This window comes from Staurois parvus, unplaced genomic scaffold (assembly GCF_062004578.1).
Source record: "Staurois parvus isolate SC_StPar_1 unplaced genomic scaffold, SC_StPar_1.0 ptg001352l, whole genome shotgun sequence".
Taxonomy (NCBI): domain Eukaryota; kingdom Metazoa; phylum Chordata; class Amphibia; order Anura; family Ranidae; genus Staurois; species Staurois parvus.
In genome coordinates, this window is record NW_028319148.1 from 1209712 (window position 1) to 1216703 (window position 6992).

Here is a 6992-nt window from a genome sequence, read left to right on the forward strand (position 1 = left end):
AGTATAGTGTCCCCAAAAAAAGCATCATTAGCGGGATCAGCCCCGGCAGCTGCCAGCACCTGTGTTTAGCCCCTACGCTTACCCCCCCCCTTCTCCCCCAGCAAATGCAGTGTCAATAGGTCACTGTCACTTGATACATATTACACACAAAACCGCAGTGTTCGCAGAATCAGGCCTGATCTCTGTTAGCACTAGCTGGTAATTTTTTTTGTAGCAATTCAAGCAGTCCCTGACAGCCAGGTGCTCTTTTTCCCGTGAGTTGCACTAGGTACCTATAAATTTAGTGGCTAAAATGTCAAACCAAAGGTACACTAGTGAAGAGGCCTACAGGATTCTCAGCATGTCAGATGAGAGTGAAGGGGAAGACTCACTGACACAATCCGCCTCAGAATACGAACCTGCAGACAGTAGCGGTACCTTGACAGATAGCTCGGACGATGGAGAAGAGGTCCCTGCTAAGGTCAGGTTTACCCGACCCCGTTCCCAGGTTGATGAGATGTTATAATCGCATGATGACTCTCATATGCAGCAGAGTGCCAGTACCAGTGCCGCTCTACCTTTCGGTGAATTAGCGAGCACCAGCGGCCTAGTACATCCTGGTCTTTCACATACCAGCGCTGCAGTATTACTTGGTGACGTGGCGAGTCCCATAAGTGCAGTACAAGCTGGTGTGGTGGCGAGCACAAGTATTGTCCCGCAACCACCAAGAATTCGCACACAGGCCTGTAGAGCCCTTAGTATCCTTCCAGATATGCTTGCAAATCCCAATTGGCAGCCCACAAATTCTGGAGCACCCGTACTTCCCTCATTCACTGCCCAACCTGGAATTCAGATGGAAACAGAAAATGTTTACTCCCCTTGATTTAGTGGAGCTGTTTTTCACAGAAGATCTGTATGCATTGATTGTGGATCAATGCAATTTATATGCACAACAATTTATCGCTGCCAACCCAAACTCAAACCTTGCCAGACGATTCGCATGGAAACCCATTACAGTTTCTGAATTTAAAGGGTTATTTTGGGCCTAACCCTCAACATTGGCATTACTAAAAAAAATGAATTGCGGTTGTATTGGTCCGCATACCCGATTCATCATATCCTGTGTTCTCTGCTGCCATGGCCAGGCATAGATATGAGAGTATAATGTGTTTTATGCATTTCAACTTCAATACACTCTGTCGTCCTCAGGCTGACCCTGAATTTGACGGGCTCCACAAAATTCGGCCCCTTGTAAATCTCCTTAACCAAAAATTTGCAAATGTCTATACTCCCCAGCAAAAAATCTGCGTTGATGAGTCCCTCATTAATTTTTCTGGCTGCCTTGCATTCAAAATATTTCTCCCCTGCAAGCGTGCCAGATATGGGGTCAAGATGTAGAAGACCTGAGAGAGGACAACAGGCTATACATATAAGTTTCGGATTTACGAGGGAAAAGATAGTCACGTGGAGCCCCCTGGATGCCCAGACTACATGGGATGCAGTGCAAGATAGTTTGGGACTTGGTGTCATCCTTTTTCCATATGGGGTACCACTTATACGTGGACAATTTTTATTCAAGCGTGCCACTATTTAGACATTTGTACAATCTTGGAACTGGCGCATGTGGCAGCGTGCGGCCTAATGTGTGCCCACCATTAGAAGTGAGTGGATGCAGGGCACTATATTCTAATGGTGGGCATACTACACAATTTTTCTGGTAGAGACTTCTTCTCTTTTTTGCATTTAGTCCACAGGTTGCATACAAAAAAATAGAACATAGCATATATACCCAACAAGGACCAGCGACGTACTGGTACATCACTGGACTTTGAATGGTTATACCAGGATGATGCCTACAGCTGCAGGCATCATCCTGGTATCATTTAAGCCGGCAATGGGCTTTCATGTAAAAGCAATCCTAGTGGCTAATTAGCTGCAGGATTGCTTTTACAAGCAGCGGGAGATGATGCTCCCCCTCTACCGTCCACAGCCTTCTTGGGCAGTCCCGTGCCATCAGGGGAACCTGAGAATGCAGCCGGTGTTTCTGCCAGCTGACCATAGAGCTGATTGGAGACCAGAGTGGTGCCAATCATCTCTATAGTCTAAGAAATCAGAAGCTACAAGCATTTCATCACTTCAGTTTCGCAGGATATAAACAGCGCCATTTGTAAATTGGGAAAGCATCTGATCACACTGATTTTAGTTTGAGTAGATAATGAAAGGGCAGAGGAGATATCCAGAGTCTGATAGACCCCAGATTTCTCAAAAAAGAATATATGACAATGCCCATTGAAGTTATAGCGGATATTTGCATTCCCTGTGATAGCATTAAAAGTGATAAAAAAAAATGAAAGGTACAGTGTAAAAATAATTAAAAAAATCAAAATTACTTAAAAAAAAACCACCCTCATCCCCTTGCGCTTATGCACCTGACCCTGTGCCAGTATGTAAACAGCGGTTGCGCCATGCATGTGAGGTATCGCCGCGAATGTCAGATCAAGGGCAGTAATTCTAGCACTAGAACTCCTCTGTAAATCTAAAATGGTAGCTTGCAAAGGCTTTTAAAGTGTTGCCTATGGATATTAAAAATGTATGCAGTTTATTGCCATTGCAGGGGACATGCCCAGTTTTAACCATTTCAATACCGTGCAATTTTACACCTTCCTGCCCAGGCCATTTTTCACGTTTCAGCGCTCTCACACTTTGAATGACAATTGCGCGGTCATACAACACTGTACCCAAAGTAAAATTTTATCATTTTCTTCACACAACTAGAGCTTTCTTTTGGTGGTATTTAATCACCGCTGGGGTTTTTATTTTTTGCTAAATTAACAAAAAAAGACCAAAAATTTTGAAAAAAAACCCCACGTTTTTCTTTGTTTCTGTTATAAAAGTTTACAAATAAATAATTGTTCTTCATAAATTTAGGCCGAGATGTATTCTGCTACATGTCTTTGGTGAAAATAACCCAAATTAGGATGTATTATTTAGTTTGTAGGAAAGTTATAGAGTTCACAAACTATGGTATAGATCTGAAACTTGATCAATCCTGAAGTACTGACAGCCAATCTAATTTCTTGAGGTCCAAGAATGTCAGAATAGTACAGATATCCCCAAATGACCCCTTTTTGCAGAGTGGACAGTTTGACGTACTTCATAAGAGGCATGGCGAGTTTTTTGAAGTTGTATTTTTTTTGTCATAATTTTTCGGAAAATGAAAAAATTAACAAAAATTATTTTCACTATTTTTTTTTTTACATACTGTCACCAGTGCAGTACAGCGTCATCATATAACTGGCATGGCGGTGAACAGGGACACTGACTGGTGACAGTATGAAAAAAAAAAATATATATATATTTTTTTATTTATTTTTATTTTTTTATTATTTTTTATTTTTTATTACATTTTTTTATTTTTTTTTAAGATTTTTTTTTCATATTTTACTATGACCAAAGTAGTACAATGTTACCATAGTAACATTGTACTACTTTGGGGAAGTGATCAGTATTTTTTTTTTTTTTTACACAATTTGCTTATAGCAAAGAATTACTTTGCTATAAGCAAGCATTTACCTGAATTAAATCGATTCATTCAGGTTTTTTTTTTGTGCTTAGCTGTGATTTGGTCACAGCTAATCACATGACATGTGCATGTGATTAGCTGTGACCATTCACAGCTAGGCACTAGTATACAATGGATGGCATCATGAATGAAGCCATCCATTGTATACAACTGTCATGTGACCTGCTGTGATTGGTCACAGCAGGTCACATGGTACCAGCAACGGGGGCCGGTACTCAGATCTGTCATCGGCCGTGTCCGAGGTACACGGCCGGTGACAGATCGCGCCGCTGCGCGGCTCTGCATTAGCGCAAATTGCGCATGTGCGGGAGCACACCAAATGGCGTGCACCCAGAATGCTGAAGCACTTTTGAAGCCGCCAAACGGCCATTGGCCGGGCGGCTAATGGTTAAAGTATGTCATATTTGGTATCTATTTATTTTATAAATATATTGTGTTTTTGTGCGTTAAAAGTTAAAAAAGTGTTTTTTTTTTTAAAAATGTGCGTTTGTAAAATCGCTGCACGAGTACAATGTGACATAAAAAATTGCAGCACCCACCATTTTATTCACTAGGGTGTCTGCTTTAAAAAATATATAATGTTTGGGGGTTCAAAGTAATTTCCTAGCAAAAAATATTTTTTTTTCATCAGTTTTGAACAAAAAGTGTTAGAAAAGGCTTGGTCTTCAGGTGGTTAGAAGAGTGAGTCATGTGTGGCATAAACGTCTTATGCTGGGCATAAAAGGCCCCCACCCACCCCAAATGACCCTTTTTTGGAAAGTAGACACCCCAAATTATTTGCTGAGAGGCATGTTGAGTCAATAGTGTAATTTATTTTTTTACCACAAGTTTTTGAAAAATAACAAAAAAAATGTTTTTTTTTTACACAGAATTGTTACTTAAATGATTTATTGCTCACACATGCCATGGATATATGTGGAATTACTTCCTAAAATACATTCTGCTACTTCTCCCGAGTATGGGGGTACCACAGTTTAGCCAACTACAGGACCCCAAAATCCAATAAGCACCTTCTGGCTTGTAAAGGGCTTTATTTCCTCATTACACTTCCTGACTACCTATCACAATTTATCCGAGGCCTTGAAATGCCAAGATAGCACAAACCCCCCCCCCCCAAATGACCCCTTTTTGGAAAGTAGGCACCCCAAGTTATCTGATAAGAAGCATGGTGAGTATTTTGCAGATTTTGTCCGTTGCATCAAGTTTTTGGAAAATGAAGAAAGAACGCAAAAACATATTTTTTCTTTTTTTTATATATATATATTTAAAAACCTTGCGAGAAAAAATTAGATCTGCAAAATACTCATTATGTTTCTTATCAAATTCCTTGGGGTGTCTGCTTTCCAAAAAGTCATTGGGTGGGGTTGGTGCTATCCTGGCATTTCATGGCCTCCGAAAATGTGATAGGTAGTGAAGAAGTGAAATGAGGAAGTTACGCACCTTCAGGCTTTCAAAGTAGTCATTGGATTTCAGGCTCCTGTATGTGGCTAGGCTCCTAAAAAGTCTCATACATGTGGTATCCCCATACTCTGTTGAAGTAGCAGAATGTATTTTGTGGTGTAATTCCACATATACCCATGGCTTGTGTGAGCAATATATCATTTAAGTGACAACATTTTTTGTCATATTCCAAAAACTTGTGGAAAAAAATAAATCTTTCATGGACTCAATATTCCTCTCAGCAGATAGCTTAGGGTGTCTACTTTACGAAAAGGGGTCATTTGGGGGTCTTTGTACTGTCCTGGTATTTTAGCAGCTCAAGAAATGTGTTGGGCAGTCAGAAAGTAAAGCTGTATAAATTCCATTATCTGTACCATAGTTTGTAGACGCTATAACTTTCACACAAAGCAATCAATATACACTTATTGGGATTTTTTTACCAAAAACATGTAGCAGCATACATTTTGCCCTAAATTTATGATGAAATTTGAGTTTTTTTGATATTCTTTATGACAGAAATGAGAAAATATTGGTTTTTTTTTTCAAAATTTCCAGTCTTATTTTGTTTATAGCGGAAAAAAATGAAAAGCGCACAGGTGATAAAATACCACCAGAAGAAAGCTCTATTTGTGTGAAATAAAGAACATAAATTTTGTTTGGGTACAGCATTGCATGACCGCGCAATTACCAGTTAAAGTAGCGCAGCGCTGTATAGCACAAAATGGTGTAAATTCCATTATCTATACCATAGTTTGTAGACGCTATAACTTTCACACAAAGCAATCAATATACACTTATTGGGATTTTTTTTACCAAAAACATGGAGCAGAATACATTTTGGCCTAAATTTATGACTGACCTTGAGTTTACTATATATTTTTTATAACCGAAAGTAAAAAATATAGTTTTTTTTCAAAATGTTTGGTCTTTTATTGTTTATAGAAAATAGAAAAAAAGGTAGCGCTCTAATTTTGAAATTTGAAGGAGCAGAATAGAAAATGTTTCTTGGTAAAGTGAAAATCATCCCTTGTCATTTACCAAAATTAAATGATGGTTTTGACAAGGATGTAGTATTGAAAAAATGTTTTTAGTCTTTTAGTTTACTATTATCACAGCTTATTAGTATTGCAACTTTCTTTTATTTATTTGATTTAATATTTTATTTATTACAGGGGTAATACTTACTTATTAACCACTTGCCCTCCTGAGGATTTACCCCCCTTCCTGACAAGGCTTTTTATTGCTATTCGGCGCTGCACTATTTCAACTGGTAATTGCGCTGTCATGCAATGCTGTACCCAAACGAAATTTGTGTTCTTTCTCACAAATAGAGCTTTCTTTTGGTGGTATTTGATCACCTGTGCGCTTTTCACTTTTTGCGCTATAAAGAAAATAAGACTGGAAATTTTGAAAAAAAAACCCCCAATATATTCTCATTTCTGTCATAAAAAATATCCAAAAAACTAAAATTTCATCATAAATTTAGGGCAAAATGTATTCTGCTACATGTTTTTGGTAAACAAAATCGCAATAAGTGTATATTGATTGCTTTGCCCCCCTACACCGGCATCGGCCAGTTCAATGGAAACCAGCAGACATTTGGCGCGTGTGCACGGCAGCCAGTCTGACAGAAGCCGGCTGAATGGGGCAAGATCGAAAAATGTCTACCAATCAGGCTTCTCAGCTGATGGCCAAGACCGCTGACCAGAGTGTTCTGGTGGGGGGGGGGGGGCATCTCCCCTGTCAGAACACAATACACAGATTGCTATACTAACATCAGATACTTAGTACAGCGGTTCCTCCTGAGCTGTCAGTTTTTTTTTTGTTCAGCCCGCTGGGTTGAAGGAAAAAAAATTAGTAGCGTGTACCAGGCTTTTAGGGTCTCAGTGGCATACTGCTCATCAACTGCTGTCAAGTTGTTCCTCCATGTTCCTCCATGTGGAGAGGCCAATACTGGTTCTATTACAGATCTGTGAAGTTCCTGTTCTCT